Source organism: Daphnia carinata, chromosome 6 (assembly GCF_022539665.2).
Source record: "Daphnia carinata strain CSIRO-1 chromosome 6, CSIRO_AGI_Dcar_HiC_V3, whole genome shotgun sequence".
Taxonomy (NCBI): domain Eukaryota; kingdom Metazoa; phylum Arthropoda; class Branchiopoda; order Diplostraca; family Daphniidae; genus Daphnia; species Daphnia carinata.
Genome location: NC_081336.1, coordinates 5,812,187 through 5,834,359, shown reverse-complemented (window position 1 = coordinate 5,834,359; position 22,173 = coordinate 5,812,187). Strand labels below are relative to the sequence as shown.

The 22,173-nt window shown below is 33.9% G+C and overlaps 1 long non-coding RNA gene and 12 other non-coding genes across 15 annotated transcripts; 12 read left to right on the top strand and 1 right to left on the bottom strand.

Moving 5' to 3' along the window:
- Window positions 1-2,251: 2,251 nt before the first annotated feature.
- On the top strand, window positions 2,252-2,323 carry Trnaa-ugc (transfer RNA alanine (anticodon UGC)). The gene has a single exon. It is a non-coding gene; the product is annotated as a tRNA-Ala (tRNA).
- Window positions 2,324-2,683: 360 nt separating this feature from the next.
- Trnaa-cgc (transfer RNA alanine (anticodon CGC)) lies at window positions 2,684-2,755 on the top strand. Its single transcript has one exon. It is a non-coding gene; the product is annotated as a tRNA-Ala (tRNA).
- Window positions 2,756-3,087: 332 nt separating this feature from the next.
- Window positions 3,088-3,159, top strand: Trnaa-ugc (transfer RNA alanine (anticodon UGC)). Its single transcript has one exon. It is a non-coding gene; the product is annotated as a tRNA-Ala (tRNA).
- A 764-nt stretch (window positions 3,160-3,923) lies between these two features.
- Trnaa-ugc (transfer RNA alanine (anticodon UGC)) lies at window positions 3,924-3,995 on the top strand. Its single transcript has one exon. It is a non-coding gene; the product is annotated as a tRNA-Ala (tRNA).
- A 763-nt stretch (window positions 3,996-4,758) lies between these two features.
- Trnaa-ugc (transfer RNA alanine (anticodon UGC)) lies at window positions 4,759-4,830 on the top strand. The gene has a single exon. It is a non-coding gene; the product is annotated as a tRNA-Ala (tRNA).
- Window positions 4,831-5,594: 764 nt separating this feature from the next.
- On the top strand, window positions 5,595-5,666 carry Trnaa-ugc (transfer RNA alanine (anticodon UGC)). The gene has a single exon. It is a non-coding gene; the product is annotated as a tRNA-Ala (tRNA).
- A 766-nt stretch (window positions 5,667-6,432) lies between these two features.
- Window positions 6,433-6,504, top strand: Trnaa-ugc (transfer RNA alanine (anticodon UGC)). Its single transcript has one exon. It is a non-coding gene; the product is annotated as a tRNA-Ala (tRNA).
- A 360-nt stretch (window positions 6,505-6,864) lies between these two features.
- On the top strand, window positions 6,865-6,936 carry Trnaa-cgc (transfer RNA alanine (anticodon CGC)). The gene has a single exon. It is a non-coding gene; the product is annotated as a tRNA-Ala (tRNA).
- Window positions 6,937-7,268: 332 nt separating this feature from the next.
- On the top strand, window positions 7,269-7,340 carry Trnaa-ugc (transfer RNA alanine (anticodon UGC)). Its single transcript has one exon. It is a non-coding gene; the product is annotated as a tRNA-Ala (tRNA).
- A 764-nt stretch (window positions 7,341-8,104) lies between these two features.
- Trnaa-ugc (transfer RNA alanine (anticodon UGC)) lies at window positions 8,105-8,176 on the top strand. The gene has a single exon. It is a non-coding gene; the product is annotated as a tRNA-Ala (tRNA).
- Window positions 8,177-8,536: 360 nt separating this feature from the next.
- Trnaa-cgc (transfer RNA alanine (anticodon CGC)) lies at window positions 8,537-8,608 on the top strand. Its single transcript has one exon. It is a non-coding gene; the product is annotated as a tRNA-Ala (tRNA).
- A 332-nt stretch (window positions 8,609-8,940) lies between these two features.
- Trnaa-ugc (transfer RNA alanine (anticodon UGC)) lies at window positions 8,941-9,012 on the top strand. Its single transcript has one exon. It is a non-coding gene; the product is annotated as a tRNA-Ala (tRNA).
- Window positions 9,013-19,337: 10,325 nt separating this feature from the next.
- LOC130702489 (uncharacterized) lies at window positions 19,338-21,938 on the bottom strand. 3 transcript variants are annotated; one of them, XR_009004328.1, is made up of 13 exons: window positions 21,889-21,936; window positions 21,745-21,821; window positions 21,570-21,666; window positions 21,358-21,505; window positions 21,068-21,200; window positions 20,823-21,000; window positions 20,612-20,646; window positions 20,379-20,488; window positions 20,112-20,280; window positions 19,949-20,048; window positions 19,717-19,888; window positions 19,539-19,651; window positions 19,338-19,474 (listed from the first exon to the last, which is right to left on the bottom strand). It is a non-coding gene; the product is annotated as an uncharacterized LOC130702489 (long non-coding RNA). The 3 variants fall into 3 exon arrangements; XR_009004329.2 differs by having other exon boundaries at window positions 20,364-20,488; window positions 21,068-21,505; window positions 21,889-21,938; XR_009004327.2 differs by having other exon boundaries at window positions 21,068-21,505; window positions 21,889-21,937.
- Between the last annotated feature and the right edge of the window lie 235 nt (window positions 21,939-22,173).

The window sequence follows — 22,173 nt, the reverse complement described above, 5'->3', positions numbered from 1 at the left end:
TTCGGTATGAAGATGTAAAATTTTTCGATTATGAACATAAAAGTAACCCTGCGTATAGTGAAACTATTATGGATCATATGAGTATAATGGCTGATATTGCCGCAGCGATGAATGAACATTCGCCGAATGAGTTTTCAACCAATAATCGTCCAAGTGTCACCAACGTTTTGTTATCCGCATCTGGAGTGACCACTTATACCAGCTGGTGGGAAACTATTAAAAATTATTTCTTCATCGGCGTACTCTGCCTCCTGGGTCTACTTTTCTTATGCATTTGTTATGGCTGTGGATTTTTCGGACTTATCAGCAAGTTATGCTGTCGCCCAATTCAAGAACCGGAGCCGGATTTCGCTTACCAAATCTGATTAGGGGACGTAATCTCGCACCGCCGGGAGTGATGTAACGAAGCCATGAGAAAATACAATCTTTGAATTATATTGTGTCTGTTTGTTGTTCTTGTCAATATAATTATATGTTACGTCCATTGCCCTTCTTTTGATAAACTACGTCTTATAAATGTCCTACTTCAAGTGTTGATGCCCTTTCGCAGAAATCTACTTTTATATTATATTTGACATCCTCCTTGTTGCTGATTGGATGTGCTAGATGCGTAGGACATCGCGCCATGCATTTCCATGAATACGAAATGCGTGTGCGACATTCCGCATCCGGAGTCATTTGACGGAAATGCTATGTTTCCCTCATTCTTGTGGAAGTATAAAAGAATGCCCTTTTTGTTCCCAAAAGTCAGTCCACTTGTTGTTGAGCAGTGTTTCAGTTTCTCAGTTCTACAGTTCTTCAGTTATCTTCAGTTCTCTTCAATTCTCTTCAGATTTCTCCTGTTTTAATTCCAGTTCTAGTTTTTCATTCTTAGTGCTACAAAGTGCTGTTTAATTCTTAAAGTCTAGTGAGTTCAATTTTATATCTTATTCAATCATTATTGTGAGTGAACCTCATCGCTTCTTGTGCGACCGGCAGCCTTATTATCTTTATTTTTCCGTGTAACATTTACCATCTCTATTTTATCTTCGCCACGGTAGTGACGGTAAGATTAAACTCGCATAACTCCATTTTTATATTCCCGTTTCCCATTTATATCGTATAATTGTGTATTCTTTTATTATCCTTTGGGGCTATTAAAATAAAATATATTCGACATTGTGGTAACGCCTTCCGACTTTATTTTCTTATTACAATTGGTCTTAAATATCGTAAAGTCATTCTTTCAATCACTAAAAGAATGCTTTACCATTTCAAAGAATACCAAGTATGCACACATTTTAATTAAGACAAATGTAATATCTAACTAAGAAAATTTCTTTTGAATCAATTTACAAGCAGTAACAAGGACGATTGAAATTTTACCTGAAATTTGCAAAAAACGTAATTTGTGTAAATTGATATGAAAATGTCGGGTTGTAACTCAGTGGTAGAGTGTTCGCTTTGCATGCGAAAAGCCCGGAGTTCAATCCTCCGCAGCTCCAATTCACTTCTTTCTATATCTAGTTATTTCCATTGGTGTTGTGAAACAGAACAAGTTTTTCCAGTCCCGTTTTTCCAAGCATAGAAAACCATTTCCTAGTAAATATTGAAATTAGCAAATCATTCCAATAATGTCAATAACGTTTGAAAGAGACTACATCCATGTTGATCACTTATAGAACAATATTTTGCATTATTTGTACATAAAACATTTGCCCATGAATGCAGAACTTATATAAAATTTTAGTGCCATTTATATCTGAAAATGGACTAATGCGACAACAGAAACAAGAATGATTAAATTTGATAATATAATTGACCAAAAAACATCTGGGTTACAGTAAGATCGAGTCTATATAAATGGGGTTGTAACCCAGAGGTAGAGTGTTTGCTTCGCATGTGAAAAGCCCGGAGTTCAATCCTCCGCAACTCCAACCCAAAGAAGGATTTTTAATACATTCGAATTACCGAATTCCATCATCATGAAAAAGTAACTCATCGAATTATAGGTAGCATTACATGTAAAAGCAACTGCAATAAAACCAACGATGTTGATAGTCTACAAAAAACAATTTGGAACTATAATTAAAGATTGCACTACTGGTTCATTTCAAATAATACCAAGTATGCACACAGTTTAATTAAGACAAATGTAATATCTAACTCAGAAAATTTCTTTTGAATCAATTTACAAGCAGTAACAAGGACGATTGAAATTTTACCTGAAATTTGCAAAAAACGTAATTTGTGTAAATTGATATGAAAATGTGGGGTGGTAACTCAGTGGTAGAGTGCTCGCTTTGCATGCGAGAAGCCCGGAGTTCAATCCTCCGCAGCTCCAATTCACTTCTTTCTATATCTAGTTATTTCCATTGGTGTTGTGAAACAGAACAAGTTTTTCCAGTCCCGTTTTTCCAAGCATAGAAAACCATTTCCTAGTAAATATTGAAATTAGCAAATCATTCCAATAATGTCAATAACGTTTGAAAGAGACTACATCCATGTTGATCACTTATAGAACATTATTTTGCATTATTTGTACATAAAAAATTTGCCCATGAATGCAGAACTTATAAAAAATTTAATTGCCATTTATATCTGAAAATGGACTAATGCGACAACAGAAACAAGAATGATTAAATTTGATAATATAATTGACCAAAAAACATCTGGGTTTCAGTAAGATCGAGTCTATATAAGTGGGGTTGTAACTCAGAGGTAGAGTGTTTGCTTCGCATGTGAAAAGCCCGGAGTTCAATCCTCCGCAACTCCAACCCAAAGAAGGATTTTTAATACATTCGAATTACCGAATTCCATCATCATGAAAAAGTAACTCATCGAATTATAGGTAGCATTACATGTAAAAGCAACTGCAATAAAACCAACGATGTTGATAGTCTACAAACAATTTGGAACTATAATTAAAGATTGCACTACTGGTTCATTTCAAAGAATACCAAGTATGCACACATTTTAATTAAGACAAATGTAATATCTAACTAAGAAAATTTCTTTTGAATCAATTTACAAGCAGTAACAAGGACGATTGAAATTTTACCTGAAATTTGCAAAAAACGTAATTTGTGTAAATTGATATGAAAATGTGGGGTTGTAACTCAGTGGTAGAGTGTTCGCTTTGCATGCGAAAAGCCCGGAGTTCATTCCTCCGCAGCTCCAATTCACTTCTTTCTATATCTAGTTATTTCCATTGGTGTTGTGAAACAGAACAAGTTTTTCCAGTCCCGTTTTTCCAAGCATAGAAAACCATTTCCTAGTAAATATTGAAATTAGCAAATCATTCCAATAATGTCAATAACGTTTGAAAGAGACTACATCCATGTTGATCACTTATAGAACAATATTTTGCATTATTTGTACATAAAAAATTTGCCCATGAATGCAGAACTTATATAAAATTTAAGTGCCATTTATATCTGAAAATGGACTAATGCGACAACAGAAACAAGAATGATTAAATTTGATAATATAATTGACCAAAAAACATCTGGGTTTCAGTAAGATCGAGTCTATATAAATGGGGTTGTAACTCAGAGGTAGAGTGTTTGCTTCGCATGTGAGAAGCCCGGAGTTCAATCCTCCGCTACTCCAACCCAAAGAAGGATTTTTAATACATTCGAATTACCGAATTCCATCATCATGAAAAAGTAACTCATCGAATTATAGGTAGCATTACATGTAAAAGCAACTGCAATAAAACCAACGATGTTGATAGCCTACAAACAATTTGGAACTATAATTAAAGATTGCACTACTGGTTCATTTCAAAGAATACCAAGTATGCACACATTTTAATTAAGACAAATGTAATATCTAACTAAGAAAATTTCTTTTGAATCAATTTACAAGCAGTAACAAGGACGATTGAAATTTTACCTGAAATTTGCAAAAAACGTAATTTGTGTAAATTGATATGAAAATGTGGGGTTGTAACTCAGTGGTAGAGTGTTCGCTTTGCATGCGAAAAGCCCGGAGTTCAATCCTCCGCAGCTCCAATTCACTTCTTTCTATATCTAGTTATTTCCATTGGTGTTGTGAAACAGAACAAGTTTTTCCAGTCCCGTTTTTCCAAGCATAGAAAACCATTTCCTAGTAAATATTGAAATTAGCAAATCATTCCAATAATGTCAATAACGTTTGAAAGAGACTACATCCATGTTGATCACTTATAGAACAATATTTTGCATTATTTGTACATAAAAAATTTGCCCATGAATGCAGAACTTATATAAAATTTAAGTGCCATTTATATCTGAAAATGGACTAATGCGACAACAGAAACAAGAATGATTAAATTTGATAATATAATTGACCAAAAACATCTGGGTTTCAGTAAGATCGAGTCTATATAAATGGGGTTGTAACTCAGAGGTAGAGTGTTTGCTTCGCATGTGAGAAGCCCGGAGTTCAATCCTCCGCTACTCCAACCCAAAGAAGGATTTTTAATACATTCGAATTACCGAATTCCATCATCATGAAAAAGTAACTCATCGAATTATAGGTAGCATTACATGTAAAAGCAACTGCAATAAAACCAACGATGTTGATAGTCTACAAACAATTTGGAACTATAATTAAAGATTGCACTACTGGTTCATTTCAAAGAATACCAAGTATGCACACATTTTAATTAAGACAAATGTAATATCTAACTAAGAAAATTTCTTTTGAATCAATTTACAAGCAGTAACAAGGACGATTGAAATTTTACCTGAAATTTGCAAAAAACGTAATTTGTGTAAATTGATATGAAAATGTGGGGTTGTAACTCAGTGGTAGAGTGCTCGCTTTGCATGCGAAAAGCCCGGAGTTCAATCCTCCGCAGCTCCAATTCACTTCTTTCTATATCTAGTTATTTCCATTGGTGTTGTGAAACAGAACAAGTTTTTCCAGTCCCGTTTTTCCAAGCATAGAAAACCATTTCCTAGTAAATATTGAAATTAGCAAATCATTCCAATAATGTCAATAACGTTTGAAAGAGACTACATCCATGTTGATCACTTATAGAACAATATTTTGCATTATTTGTACATAAAAAATTTGCCCATGAATGCAGAACTTATATAAAATTTAAGTGCCATTTATATCTGAAAATGGACTAATGCGACAACAGAAACAAGAATGATTAAATTTGATAATATAATTGACCAAAAAACATCTGGGTTACAGTAAGATCGAGTCTATATAAATGGGGTTGTAACTCAGAGGTAGAGTGTTTGCTTCGCATGTGAGAAGCCCGGAGTTCAATCCTCCGCTACTCCAACCCAAAGAAGGATTTTTAATACATTCGAATTACCGAATTCCATCATCATGAAAAAGTAACTCATCGAATTATAGGTAGCATTACATGTAAAAGCAACTGCAATAAAACCAACGATGTTGATAGTCTACAAACAATTTGGAACTATAATTAAAGATTGCACTACTGGTTCATTTCAAAGAATACCAAGTATGCACACATTTTAATTAAGACAAATGTAATATCTAACTAAGAAAATTTCTTTTGAATCAATTTACAAGCAGTAACAAGGACGATTGAAATTTTACCTGAAATTTGCAAAAAACGTAATTTGTGTAAATTGATATGAAAATGTGGGGTTGTAACTCAGTGGTAGAGTGTTCGCTTTGCATGCGAAAAGCCCGGAGTTCAATCCTCCGCAGCTCCAATTCACTTCTTTCTATATCTAGTTATTTCCATTGGTGTTGTGAAACAGAACAAGTTTTTCCAGTCCCGTTTTTCCAAGCATAGAAAACCATTTCCTAGTAAATATTGAAATTAGCAAATCATTCCAATAATGTCAATAACGTTTGAAAGAGACTACATCCATGTTGATCACTTATAGAACAATATTTTGCATTATTTGTACATAAAAAATTTGCCCATGAATGCAGAACTTATATAAAATTTAAGTGCCATTTATATCTGAAAATGGACTAATGCGACAACAGAAACAAGAATGATTAAATTTGATAATATAATTGACCAAAAAACATCTGGGTTACAGTAAGATCGAGTCTATATAAATGGGGTTGTAACTCAGAGGTAGAGAGTGTTTGCTTCGCATGTGAAAAGCCCGGAGTTCAATCCTCCGCAACTCCAACCCAAAGAAGGATTTTTAATACATTCGAATTACCGAATTCCATCATCATGAAAAAGTAACTCATCGAATTATAGGTAGCATTACATGTAAAAGCAACTGCAATAAAACCAACGATGTTGATAGTCTACAAACAATTTGGAACTATAATTAAAGATTGCACTACTGGTTCATTTCAAAGAATACCAAGTATGCACACATTTTAATTAAGACAAATGTAATATCTAACTAAGAAAATTTCTTTTGAATCAATTTACAAGCAGTAACAAGGACGATTGAAATTTTACCTGAAATTTGCAAAAAACGTAATTTGTGTAAATTGATATGAAAATGTGGGGTTGTAACTCAGTGGTAGAGTGTTCGCTTTGCATGCGAAAAGCCCGGAGTTCAATCCTCCGCAGCTCCAATTCACTTCTTTCTATATCTAGTTATTTCCATTGGTGTTGTGAAACAGAACAAGTTTTTCCAGTCCCGTTTTTCCAAGCATAGAAAACCATTTCCTAGTAAATATTGAAATTAGCAAATCATTCCAATAATGTCAATAACGTTTGAAAGAGACTACATCCATGTTGATCACTTATAGAACAATATTTTGCATTATTTGTACATAAAAAATTTGCCCATGAATGCAGAACTTATATAAAATTTAAGTGCCATTTATATCTGAAAATGGACTAATGCGACAACAGAAACAAGAATGATTAAATTTGATAATATAATTGACCAAAAAACATCTGGGTTACAGTAAGATCGAGTCTATATAAATGGGGTTGTAACTCAGAGGTAGAGTGTTTGCTTCGCATGTGAAAAGCCCGGAGTTCAATCCTCCGCAACTCCAACCCAAAGAAGGATTTTTAATACATTCGAATTACCGAATTCCATCATCATGAAAAAGTAACTCATCGAATTATAGGTAGCATTACATGTAAAAGCAACTGCAATAAAACCAACGATGTTGATAGTCTACAAACAATTTGGAACTATAATTAAAGATTGCACTACTGGTTCATTTCAAAGAATACCAAGTATGCACACATTTTAATTAAGACAAATGTAATATCTAACTAAGAAAATTTCTTTTGAATCAATTTACAAGCAGTAACAAGGACGATTGAAATTTTACCTGAAATTTGCAAAAAACGTAATTTGTGTAAATTGATATGAATAAATGGGGTGGTAACTCAGTGGTAGAGTGCTCGCTTTGCATGCGAGAAGTCCAGAGTTCAATCCTCTGCCACTCCATTTTGCTTCTTTCTATATCTAGTTATTTCCATTGGTGTTGTGAAACAGAACAAGTTTTTCCAGTCCCGTTTTTCCAAGCATAGAAAACCATTTCCTAGTAAATATTGAAATTAGCAAATCATTCCAATAATGTCAATAACGTTTGAAAGAGACTACATCCATGTTGATCACTTATAGAACAATATTTTGCATTATTTGTACATAAAAAATTTGCCCATGAATGCAGAACTTATATAAAATTTAAGTGCCATTTATATCTGAAAATGGACTAATGCGACAACAGAAACAAGAATGATTAAATTTGATAATATAATTGACCAAAAAACATCTGGGTTACAGTAAGATCGAGTCTATATAAATGGGGTTGTAACTCAGAGGTAGAGTGTTTGCTTCGCATGTGAGAAGCCCGGAGTTCAATCCTCCGCTACTCCAACCCAAAGAAGGATTTTTAATACATTCGAATTACCGAATTCCATCATCATGAAAAAGTAACTCATCGAATTATAGGTAGCATTACATGTAAAAGCAACTGCAATAAAACCAACGATGTTGATAGTCTACAAACAATTTGGAACTATAATTAAAGATTGCACTACTGGTTCATTTCAAAGAATACCAAGTATGCACACATTTTAATTAAGACAAATGTAATATCTAACTAAGAAAATTTCTTTTGAATCAATTTACAAGCAGTAACAAGGACGATTGAAATTTTACCTGAAATTTGCAAAAAACGTAATTTGTGTAAATTGATATGAAAATGTGGGGTTGTAACTCAGTGGTAGAGTGCTCGCTTTGCATGCGAGAAGCCCGGAGTTCAATCCTCCGCAGCTCCAATTCACTTCTTTCTATATCTAGTTATTTCCATTGGTGTTGTGAAACAGAACAAGTTTTTCCAGTCCCGTTTTTCCAAGCATAGAAAACCATTTCCTAGTAAATATTGAAATTAGCAAATCATTCCAATAATGTCAATAACGTTTGAAAGAGACTACATCCATGTTGATCACTTATAGAACAATATTTTGCATTATTTGTACATAAAAAATTTGCCCATGAATGCAGAACTTATATAAAATTTAAGTGCCATTTATATCTGAAAATGGACTAATGCGACAACAGAAACAAGAATGATTAAATTTGATAATATAATTGACCAAAAAACATCTGGGTTACAGTAAGATCGAGTCTATATAAATGGGGTTGTAACTCAGAGGTAGAGTGTTTGCTTCGCATGTGAAAAGCCCGGAGTTCAATCCTCCGCAACTCCAACCCAAAGAAGGATTTTTAATACATTCGAATTACCGAATTCCATCATCATGAAAAAGTAACTCATCGAATTATAGGTAGCATTACATGTAAAAGCAACTGCAATAAAACCAACGATGTTGATAGTCTACAAACAATTTGGAACTATAATTAAAGATTGCACTACTGGTTCATTTCAAAGAATACCAAGTATGCACACATTTTAATTAAGACAAATGTAATATCTAACTAAGAAAATTTCTTTTGAATCAATTTACAAGCAGTAACAAGGACGATTGAAATTTTACCTGAAATTTGCAAAAAACGTAATTTGTGTAAATTGATATGAAAATGTGGGGTGGTAACTCAGTGGTAGAGTGCTCGCTTTGCATGCGAGAAGCCCGGAGTTCAATCCTCCGCAGCTCCAATTCACTTCTTTCTATATCTAGTTATTTCCATTGGTGTTGTGAAACAGAACAAGTTTTTCCAGTCCCGTTTTTCCAAGCATAGAAAACCATTTCCTAGTAAATATTGAAATTAGCAAATCATTCCAATAATGTCAATAACGTTTGAAAGAGACTACATCCATGTTGATCACTTATAGAACAATATTTTGCATTATTTGTACATAAAAAATTTGCCCATGAATGCAGAACTTATATAAAATTTAAGTGCCATTTATATCTGAAAATGGACTAATGCGACAACAGAAACAAGAATGATTAAATTTGATAATATAATTGACCAAAAAACATCTGGGTTACAGTAAGATCGAGTCTATATAAATGGGGTTGTAACTCAGAGGTAGAGTGTTTGCTTCGCATGTGAGAAGCCCGGAGTTCAATCCTCCGCTACTCCAACCCAAAGAAGGATTTTTAATACATTCGAATTACCGAATTCCATCATCATGAAAAAGTAACTCATCGAATTATAGGTAGCATTACATGTAAAAGCAACTGCAATAAAACCAACGATGTTGATAGTCTACAAACAATTTGGAACTATAATTAAAGATTGCACTACTGGTTCATTTCAAAGAATACCAAGTATGCACACATTTTAATTAAGACAAATGTAATATCTAACTAAGAAAATTTCTTTTGAATCAATTTACAAGCAGTAACAAGGACGATTGAAATTTTACCTGAAATTTGCAAAAAACGTAATTTGTGTAAATTGATATGAAAATGTGGGGCAAATGTACTTGTAATTGTAGTGAACTCTGTGTTAAATTCTAATGATTTCATTAAAGACAGTCATTTTCGCATTGAAATCGTAAAAATTAATAAAATTCGTCAAAAACAGGTTGCCGATTCAAAGTTAAAAAGCATAGCCAAATACCGAATGTTTGAAGAACCAAGGTTTATCATGTTTTACTAAACGCCAGCTGGTGGTGAGTTTTTTTACATTGGTTGTTCGCCAAACGCGATGGTTACCAGTCCAATATCCTTAACTATTTAAATCAAATGTACTTGTAATTGTAGTGAACTATGTGTGTAAAATTCTAATGATTTCATTAAACACAGTCATTTTCGCATTGAAATCGTAAAAATTAATAAAATTCGTCAAAAATAGGTTGCCGATTCAAAGTTAAAAAGCATAGCCAAATACCGAATGTTCGAAGAACCAAGGTTTATCATGTTTTACTAAACGCCAGCTGGTGGTGAGTTTTTACATTGGTTGTTCGCCAAACGCGATGGTTACCAGTCCAATATCCTTAACTATTTTAATCAAATGCACTTGTAATTGTAGTGAACTATGTGTGTAAAATTCTAATGATTTCATTAAACACAGTCATTTTCGCATTGAAATCGTAAAAATTAATAAAATTCGTCAAAAACAGGTTGCCGATTCAAAGTTAAAAAGCATAGCCAAATACCGAATGTTCGAAGAACCAAGGTTTATCATGTTTTACTAAACGCCAGCTGGTGGTGAGTTTTTACATTGGTTGTTCGCCAAACGCGATGGTTACCAGTCCAATATCCTTAACTATTTAAATCAAATGTACTTGTAATTGTAGTGAACTATGTGTGTAAAATTCTAATGATTTCATTAAACACAGTCATTTTCGCATTGAAATCGTAAAAATTAATAAAATTCGTCAAAAATAGGTTGCCGATTCAAAGTTAAAAAGCATAGCCAAATACCGAATGTTCGAAGAACCAAGGTTTATCATGTTTTACTAAACGCCAGCTGGTGGTGAGTTTTTACATTGGTTGTTCGCCAAACGCGATGGTTACCAGTCCAATATCCTTAACTATTTAAATCAAATGTACTTGTAATTGTAGTGAACTATGTGTGTAAAATTCTAATGATTTCATTAAACACAGTCATTTTCGCATTGAAATCGTAAAAATTAATAAAATTCGTCAAAAACAGGTTGCCGATTCAAAGTTAAAAAGCATAGCCAAATACCGAATGTTCGAAGAACCAAGGTTTATCATGTTTTACTAAACGCCAGCTGGTGGTGAGTTTTTACATTGGTTGTTCGCCAAACGCGATGGTTACCAGTCCAATATCCTTAACTATTTAAATCAAATGTACTTGTAATTGTAGTGAACTATGTGTGTAAAATTCTAATGATTTCATTAAACACAGTCATTTTCGCATTGAAATCGTAAAAATTAATAAAATTCGTCAAAAATAGGTTGCCGATTCAAAGTTAAAAAGCATAGCCAAATACCGAATGTTTGAAGAACCAAGGTTTATCATGTTTTACTAAACGCCAGCTGGTGGTGAGTTTTTACATTGGTTGTTCGCCAAACGCGATGGTTACCAGTCCAATATCCTTAACTATTTAAATCAAATGTACTTGTAATTGTAGTGAACTATGTGTGTAAAATTCTAATGATTTCATTAAACACAGTCATTTTCGCATTGAAATCGTAAAAATTAATAAAATTCGTCAAAAACAGGTTGCCGATTCAAAGTTAAAAAGCATAGCCAAATACCGAATGTTCGAAGAACCAAGGTTTATCATGTTTTACTAAACGCCAGCTGGTGGTGAGTTTTTACATTGGTTGTTCGCCAAACGCGATGGTTACCAGTCCAATATCCTTAACTATTTAAATCAAATGTACTTGTAATTGTAGTGAACTATGTGTGTAAAATTCTAATGATTTCATTAAACACAGTCATTTTCGCATTGAAATCGTAAAAATTAATAAAATTCGTCAAAAACAGGTTGCCGATTCAAAGTTAGTAAGCATAGCCAAATACCGAATGTTTGAAGAACCAAGGTTTATCATGTTTTACTAAACGCCAGCTGGTGGTGAGTTTTTACATTGGTTGTTCGCCAAACGCGATGGTTACCAGTCCAATATCCTTAACTATTTAAATCAAATGTACTTGTAATTGTAGTGAACTATGTGTGTAAAATTCTAATGATTTCATTAAACACAGTCATTTTCGCATTGAAATCGTAAAAATTAATAAAATTCGTCAAAAACAGGTTGCCGATGTGTGTAAAATTCTAATGATTTCATTAAACACAGTCATTTTCGCATTGAAATCGTAAAAATTAATAAAATTCGTCAAAAACAGGTTGCCGATTCAAAGTTAAAAAGCATAGCCAAATACCGAATGTTCGAAGAACCAAGGTTTATCATGTTTTACTAAACGCCAGCTGGTGGTGAGTTTTTACATTGGTTGTTCGCCAAACGCGATGGTTACCAGTCCAATATCCTTAACTATTTAAATCAAATGTACTTGTAATTGTAGTGAACTATGTGTGTAAAATTCTAATGATTTCATTAAACACAGTCATTTTCGCATTGAAATCGTAAAAATTAATAAAATTCGTCAAAAACAGGTTGCCGATTCAAAGTTAAAAAGCATAGCCAAATACCGAATGTTCGAAGAACCAAGGTTTATCATGTTTTACTAAACGCCAGCTGGTGGTGAGTTTTTAAATTGGTTGTTCGCCAAACGCGATGGTTACCAGTCCAATATCCTTAACTATTTAAATCAAATGTACTTGTAATTGTAGTGAACTATGTGTGTAAAATTCTAATGATTTCATTAAACACAGTCATTTTCGCATTGAAATCGTAAAAATTAATAAAATTCGTCAAAAACAGGTTGCCGATTCAAAGTTATAAAGCATAGCCAAATACCGAATGTTTGAAGAACCAAGGTTTATCATGTTTTACTAAACGCCAGCTGGTGGTGAGTTTTTAAATTGGTTGTTCGCCAAACGCGATGGTTACCAGTCCAATATCCTTAACTATTTAAATCAAATGTACTTGTAATTGTAGTGAACTATGTGTGTAAAATTCTAATGATTTCATTAAACACAGTCATTTTCGCATTGAAATCGTAAAAATTAATAAAATTCGTCAAAAACAGGTTGCCGATTCAAAGTTAAAAAGCATAGCCAAATACCGAATGTTCGAAGAACCAATGTTTTACTAAACGCCAGCTGGTGGTGAGTTTTTACATTGGTTGTTCGCCAAACGCGATGGTTACCAGTCCAATATCCTTAACTATTTAAATCAAATGTACTTGTAATTGTAGTGAACTATGTGTGTAAAATTCTAATGATTTCATTAAACACAGTCATTTTCGCATTGAAATCGTAAAAATTAATAAAATTCGTCAAAAACAGGTTGCCGATTCAAAGTTAAAAAGCATAGCCAAATACCGAATGTTCGAAGAACCAAGGTTTATCATGTTTTACTAAACGCCAGCTGGTGGTGAGTTTTTACATTGGTTGTTCGCCAAACGCGATGGTTACCAGTCCAATATCCTTAACTATTTAAATCAAATGTACTTGTAATTGTAGTGAACTATGTGTGTAAAATTCTAATGATTTCATTAAACACAGTCATTTTCGCATTGAAATCGTAAAAATTAATAAAATTCGTCAAAAACAGGTTGCCGATTCAAAGTTAAAAAGCATAGCCAAATACCGAATGTTCGAAGAACCAAGGTTTATCATGTTTTACTAAACGCCAGCTGGTGGTGAGTTTTTACATTGGTTGTTCGCCAAACGCGATGGTTACCAGTCCAATATCCTTAACTATTTAAATCAAATGTACTTGTAATTGTAGTGAACTATGTGTGTAAAATTCTAATGATTTCATTAAACACAGTCATTTTCGCATTGAAATCGTAAAAATTAATAAAATTCGTCAAAAACAGGTTGCCGATTCAAAGTAAGCAAGCATAGCCAAATACCGAATGTTCGAAGAACCAAGGTTTATCATGTTTTACTAAACGCCAGCTGGTGGTGAGTTTTTACATTGGTTGTTCGCCAAACGCGATGGTTACCAGTCCAATATCCTTAACTATTTAAATCAAATGTACTTGTAATTGTAGTGAACTATGTGTGTAAAATTCTAATGATTTCATTAAACACAGTCATTTTCGCATTGAAATCGTAAAAATTAATAAAATTCGTCAAAAAACAGGTTGCCGATTCAAAGTTAAAAAGCATAGCCAAATACCGAATGTTCGAAGAACCAAGGTTTATCATGTTTTACTAAACGCCAGCTGGTGGTGAGTTTTTACATTGGTTGTTCGCCAAACGCGATGGTTACCAGTCCAATATCCTTAACTATTTAAATCAAATGTACTTGTAATTGTAGTGAACTATGTGTGTAAAATTCTAATGATTTCATTAAACACAGTCATTTTCGCATTGAAATCGTAAAAATTAATAAAATTCGTCAAAAACAGGTTGCCGATTCAAAGTTAAAAAGCATAGCCAAATACCGAATGTTCGAAGAACCAAGGTTTATCATGTTTTACTAAACGCCAGCTGGTGGTGAGTTTTTACATTGGTTGTTCGCCAAACGCGATGGTTACCAGTCCAATATCCTTAACTATTTAAATCAAATGTACTTGTAATTGTAGTGAACTATGTGTGTAAAATTCTAATGATTTCATTAAACACAGTCATTTTCGCATTGAAATCGTAAAAATTAATAAAATTCGTCAAAAACAGGTTGCCGATTCAAAGTTAAAAAGCATAGCCAAATACCGAATGTTTGAAGAACCAAGGTTTATCATGTTTACTAAACGCCAGCTGGTGGTGAGTTTTTACATTGGTTGTTCGCCAAACGCGATGGTTACCAGTCCAATATCCTTAACTATTTAAATCAAATGTACTTGTAATTGTAGTGAACTATGTGTGTAAAATTCTAATGATTTCATTAAACACAGTCATTTTCGCATTGAAATCGTAAAAATTAATAAAATTCGTCAAAAACAGGTTGCCGATTCAAAGTTAAAAAGCATAGCCAAATACCGAATGTTCGAAGAACCAAGGTTTATCATGTTTTACTAAACGCCAGCTGGTGGTGAGTTTTTACATTGGTTGTTCGCCAAACGCGATGGTTACCAGTCCAATATCCTTAACTATTTAAATCAAATGTACTTGTAATTGTAGTGAACTATGTGTGTAAAATTCTAATGATTTCATTAAACACAGTCATTTTCGCATTGAAATCGTAAAAATTAATAAAATTCGTCAAAAACAGGTTGCCGATTCAAAGTTAAAAAGCATAGCCAAATACCGAATGTTTGAAGAACCAAGGTTTATCATGTTTTACTAAACGCCAGCTGGTGGTGAGTTTTTACATTGGTTGTTCGCCAAACGCGATGGTTACCAGTCCAATATCCTTAACTATTTAAATCAAATGTACTTGTAATTGTAGTGAACTATGTGTGTAAAATTCTAATGATTTCATTAAACACAGTCATTTTCGCATTGAAATCGTAAAAATTAATAAAATTCGTCAAAAACAGGTTGCCGATTCAAAGTTAAAAAGCATAGCCAAATACCGAATGTTCGAAGAACCAAGGTTTATCATGTTTTACTAAACGCCAGCTGGTGGTGAGTTTTTACATTGGTTGTTCGCCAAACGCGATGGTTACCAGTCCAATATCCTTAACTATTTAAATCAAATGTACTTGTAATTGTAGTGAACTATGTGTGTAAAATTCTAATGATTTCATTAAACACAGTCATTTTCGCATTGAAATCGTAAAAATTAATAAAATTCGTCAAAACGGGTTGCCGATTCAAAGTTAAAAAGCATAGCCAAATACCGAATGTTTGAAGAACCAAGGTTTATCATGTTTTACTAAACGCCAGCTGGTGGTGAGTTTTTACATTGGTTGTTCGCCAAACGCGATGGTTACCAGTCCAATATCCTTAACTATTTAAATCAAATGTACTTGTAATTGTAGTGAACTATGTGTGTAAAATTCTAATGATTTCATTAAACACAGTCATTTTCGCATTGAAATCGTAAAAATTAATAAAATTCGTCAAAAACAGGTTGCCGATTCAAAGTTAAAAAGCATAGCCAAATACCGAATGTTCGAAGAACCAAGGTTTATCATGTTTTACTAAACGCCAGCTGGTGGTGAGTTTTTTACATTGGTTGTTCGCCAAACGCGATGGTTACCAGTCCAATATCCTTAACTATTTAAATCAAATGTACTTGTAATTGTAGTGAACTATGTGTGTAAAATTCTAATGATTTCATTAAACACAGTCATTTTCGCATTGAAATCGTAAAAATTAATAAAATTCGTCAAAAACAGGTTGCCGATTCAAAGTTAGTAAGCATAGCCAAATACCGAATGTTTGAAGAAGCAAGGTTTATCATGTTTTACTAAACGCCAGCTGGTGGTGAGTTTTTAAATTGGTTGTTCGCCAAACGCGATGGTTACCAGTCCAATATCCTTAACTATTTAAATCAAATGTACTTGTAATTGTAGTGAACTATGTGTGTAAAATTCTAATGATTTCATTAAACACAGTCATTTTCGCATTGAAATCGTAAAAATTAATAAAATTCGTCAAAAACAGGTTGCCGATTCAAAGTTAAAAAGCATAGCCAAATACCGAATGTTCGAAGAACCAATGTTTTACTAAACGCCAGCTGGTGGTGAGTTTTTACATTGGTTGTTCGCCAAACGCGATGGTTACCAGTCCAATATCCTTAACTATTTAAATCAAATGTACTTGTAATTGTAGTGAACTATGTGTGTAAAATTCTAATGATTTCATTAAACACAGTCATTTTCGCATTGAAATCGTAAAAATTAATAAAATTCGTCAAAAACAGGTTGCCGATTCAAAGTTAAAAAGCATAGCCAAATACCGAATGTTCGAAGAACCAAGGTTTATCATGTTTTACTAAACGCCAGCTGGTGGTGAGTTTTTACATTGGTTGTTCGCCAAACGCGATGGTTACCAGTCCAATATCCTTAACTATTTAAATCAAATGTACTTGTAATTGTAGTGAACTATGTGTGTAAAATTCTAATGATTTCATTAAACACAGTCATTTTCGCATTGAAATCGTAAAAATTAATAAAATTCGTCAAAAACAGGTTGCCGATTCAAAGTTAAAAAGCATAGCCAAATACCGAATGTTTGAAGAACCAAGGTTTATCATGTTTTACTAAACGCCAGCTGGTGGTGAGTTTTTAAATTGGTTGTTCGCCAAACGCGATGGTTACCAGTCCAATATCCTTAACTATTTAAATCAAATGTACTTGTAATTGTAGTGAACTATGTGTGTAAAATTCTAATGATTTCATTAAACACAGTCATTTTCGCATTGAAATCGTAAAAATTAATAAAATTCGTCAAAAACAGGTTGCCGATTCAAAGTTAAAAAGCATAGCCAAATACCGAATGTTCGAAGAACCAAGGTTTATCATGTTTTACTAAACGCCAGCTGGTGGTGAGTTTTTACATTGGTTGTTCGCCAAACGCGATGGTTACCAGTCCAATATCCTTAACTATTTAAATCAAATGTACTTGTAATTGTAGTGAACTATGTGTGTAAAATTCTAATGATTTCATTAAACACAGTCATTTTCGCATTGAAATCGTAAAAATTAATAAAATTCGTCAAAAACAGGTTGCCGATTCAAAGTTAAAAAGCATAGCCAAATACCGAATGTTCGAAGAACCAAGGTTTATCATGTTTTACTAAACGCCAGCTGGTGGTGAGTTTTTACATTGGTTGTTCGCCAAACGCGATGGTTACCAGTCCAATATCCTTAACTATTTAAATCAAATGTACTTGTAATTGTAGTGAACTATGTGTGTAAAATTCTAATGATTTCATTAAACACAGTCATTTTCGCATTGAAATCGTAAAAATTAATAAAATTCGTCAAAAACAGGTTGCCGATTCAAAGTTAAAAAGCATAGCCAAATACCGAATGTTCGAAGAACCAATGTTTTACTAAACGCCAGCTGGTGGTGAGTTTTTACATTGGTTGTTCGCCAAACGCGATGGTTACCAGTCCAATATCCTTAACTATTTAAATCAAATGTACTTGTAATTGTAGTGAACTATGTGTGTAAAATTCTAATGATTTCATTAAACACAGTCATTTTCGCATTGAAATCGTAAAAATTAATAAAATTCGTCAAAAACAGGTTGCCGATTCAAAGTTAGTAAGCATAGCCAAATACCGAATGTTTGAAGAACCAAGGTTTATCATGTTTTACTAAACGCCAGCTGGTGGTGAGTTTTTAAATTGGTTGTTCGCCAAACGTCCTAGTATCGCCCTCCCCCTGGCTGATATCCTTATTCCATGCGAATTCCCGGAGACGAGGGGCATGCTTTCCCCTAAGTACTCCTTAATACACTGATAAATAATAAAAAAATTATATATATATAATTTAAGACAAGCACATTTTTTAATAAAAAAAATATATGCCGCAAAACCATAAATAGAGACCTACGTGGCAAGAACGAAAATAATGAGTTCCGCTCGGATCATGGAAGGCATGCCAGTGTATTGTTATACAAAACTATCATGGCACGGCTTGTAAATAATGGAACACGAGGCAGCTCATCCATGTCAATATCGGCAATTCATACGATAAGTTTGTTTTTTTCGCTAGTTTATTCAGTTTATGCTTTCCTTTCATTTTTCGTTTTCTTAATGTTGATTTATCCCTTTTCTGTTGTTGTTCCTTTCTCTTTTCTTGTTCTTCGATGCGTTCAACCAACTTCTTTCTCGTTTGTGATGTTGATTTTATTCTCTTTCCTAATTGGTTTATCAAGCTCGCAATCAATTCCACATTTTTTTTAACCTATTGCGCTTAGTATTCTTTTATCTGTTAAAATACAGAAAAGTAAAATTAGTTGAAGGTCTATTTTTTTTTGTCGAAATCAAAGTTTACCTTGGCATCTGTTATTTTTCCTTTGTTTGTTTAGTTTCTTCTTCTCCAACTTATCTAACTTCCGTTTAAGTTGAGTTTTCATTTTATCAGAGTCCTGCTTTTCCCCTGAAATTGGATGACATATGCTGGCTTGCCTTCCTTAAACAAAAAGATTATAGCACATACATACCCTACTAGCCTTTGTCCGTCCCAGGGACATCCCATCTACGTCCTGGCTGGCCGATCGGGACGTCCCATTCTGACGGCAGATGTACGTCACCAGAATGTCCTAATGTCCGGTTTTAGGGACGTCCACTGGAGGACGTCCTACGGACGTAATTAATTGGAAGTCCTGGTAACGTCCTTATTTGGGAGTACTACGGACGTCCTTAGTTGGACGTCTGCAGGATGGCAAATCCGTACGTTCAGTGAACGTACGTATTGGAACATCCGCGGAATGTCCGGATCGCGGCAGCCAAAGGACGCAAGAAAATTTGTTTAAATTAAAATAATACCATAAATTTTTGGTAATTGATTTACATATCATTTATTTTTACAAAATACAAATAATTAAACAAAAAATTCAAAAAAAACTTTTTCGATTTGACTTCGGTAGCAACAGACGAACTAAATCCAGGTAAGCATATTATTTACATTTGTTGTACCGATCAAAAAGCTCTTCAACTTCCGCCAAACAGCGACGATCTTCTTCCTCATTTTCACGCACAAATTCTTCCAACGGATACTAAAATCACAAGAAATATGAGATCAGGTAATAGTTTGAGCCTAATTGAAATTTTAAAACTAACCTTGTGGCGAGGGAAGGTTCCAATTGGCCAGTCCTTTGTAGGAATGTCCAGTTTATGGACTGGCTTGGTATGAGTCGTGATTAACGTACCAAACGTTCTGTCGTGGAAAGCGCCTTTTGTAACAGAGCAAAGGCTTTAATTTAATATTGATTCAACATTGTAACGTGTTTCTAAATACCTTTGAAAGACATAAGAGTCAGGTCAGAAACACCAGGCAATTGGTTCATTACGCAACTCGTCTTCTCCTCTGGGGTATATGACTTATCTCCCCTCTGTTTCCGGCGATACCAAACGAAAATTGCCTTGTACGCATTTTCGTTTGAGCACGATCCACACGCCATCGTCGTTACCTTTAAATATATTTTTTATTATTTGCAATAGGTCGGAACAATTAAGGAGCTACAACTTACCTCTGTATGGCCTTTGGGAGCAATACGTAACAGAGAATTCTGGACTCGCTGAGGATAATTTTCACCAGGAAATACACCGAGGGCAGGTCGGTTTATGAATCTTTGAGAAATATAAATTAAAATTTTGATGTTGCCCAGACAGGTAAATAATCAATTCAATTACGTTCTGATGTTTTCTTTATCTTGACATCTAATAATTCAGGGTGGTTGTAACCTAATGGAACTGAAGAGGTTTGAGTGTAAACATCAAGCAGAATATTGCCATCGACATCGTATAAATAGTTTCGTATGCTCTTCGAATAATCGGCGAACAACTGCACTGCGTCCGAGATCTGCAAAGATAAATTTGGTAATTTAAAGTCTTACGACGTTAACACAAAGTATGGCAAATAGTATAAAAAAAATGGCAACTGACTTGAATTTTTTTCACTTTTTTTTCACACTGCTATGCGGCCGTTGCTCAGGCTGCTGTTGTTGCTGATGGAAAAAGTCGAATAACTCTGTTGTTTTACTTTGCGGGCCTTTCAACTGCTTCCAAAACTAAGAAAGAAAAAAAAACTCAGGTTTGATGAATGAAAATTACGAACAAGAAAAACGAACAATAACATATAATATATAGCATGCAACAAGAATGAACAACATGGAACGAATCCGGGTTTTTACCATCTTTATTCCTGCTGGATGTTAGGGTTTGCCACCTAAGACGATAATAAATTAAGGTAGTTAATAGTTGAAAATGCGTCTAACTGAAATGATAATTAAACAATGGCTCTCAGATACTATCTAGTAGGAAGATTATAAAAGTTTTTCAACATTCCAAAAAGTTATAATTATCGAGTACTTTAAATTTTAGATAAATACGAAAGAAATTCACCTGTGGCAATAAGGCACTTGTCGTAGGTGATGGTAAGGCCGTCATCTAACTCAGCTTTGCGACCAGCAATGTCCAGTTTAACTACATGATGTCCTCGCACAACTGAAACACCACATCATGTTCTTTGGCAACTAATTCCACTGGACTGCAGTAGAATTCATCCTGATCGAAGAACAAACTGGATCCAAAAATAGGTCACATTCATTAAAATAACGCAACACAAAATTATAACTTTAGACAATCACCTTCACTTTTTTCCGTTCCACTGCTTAAACTTCAGTTTGTTTGACACTTCGGGATCGTCACTGAACCACAATTCTTACGCGATAGTGGTGGCCTCATGTAAGGCAAGTGGTTTTCTTCACCAATGACTAAGACCTAGAACAAATGATTCAATTAAAAATGGCGAGATATTTTATGGCATGCTTATAAAAGTCCGATTCGATGAGTTGTAGCCTTGAACGTGAACGGAAGAACGAAAAGCCTTTAAACCATAAAAATAAAATTAATTTAGATTCAATTACACATATTTTACCATTCATAGCTGGGTGTGTAGTTGGTTTTCTCCTCAACAACAGAATTGGTTGTCTTGCTTATGTAAATTGAAATCCGTTAAAGCTCAGTACTTGCATCTTGAGATTAATGTCTTGACGTAACTAACAGCTGTAATGGTGTTATTTCATCTGAACGATAAGAAAAATGATTACATAAATTTCACGAACAAAAAACTGTGAACATCTAGATTACCAGAAGGATGATAGTTATAAGGCAGCTAACAAGTTGGTTCCCAAATGGTTCATGGTAAATCATCTCTAGTTTCATGATTCTCCTTGAAAGTAACCACCTAAGAAACATTTCGGATTAGTAATCTGTGTCAAATTTCCAAATGCAATTAATAAAATTATGTCTATACTTTAAATACCTTTCCTTCCAAGTAAATTTTTTTCTTCTGTGGTGCTAATGCCAACATGAATTTGAAATGTACCAAAACTGCCAAACCTAGGAAATAAAAAAATTTTTATTTTACTGAAACTAGCCACTTACCTGTCAAACAAATACCGCTTACAATAAGCAACTTCAACGATTCATAGAATTGTAGGATGTTGACACTTCGAGCTTGCAACAGTCGTCTGCTTGTAGTAACCGTTGCCATATATATCGTAAAAAACAATATTTTGCGCAAGGGCAAACCATAGATAAAGACGACTGGTTCGTCATGTCCATAAGACAAATAGCATGGGCTGCTGACGCAAAAATTTAGGGTACCCTTCCTACGATTTTTTGGATCCTTACTCTGATTATACTGCCATCTAGTGGAGGTTTTGATCACTACTGAAGGTGTAAATAGCTT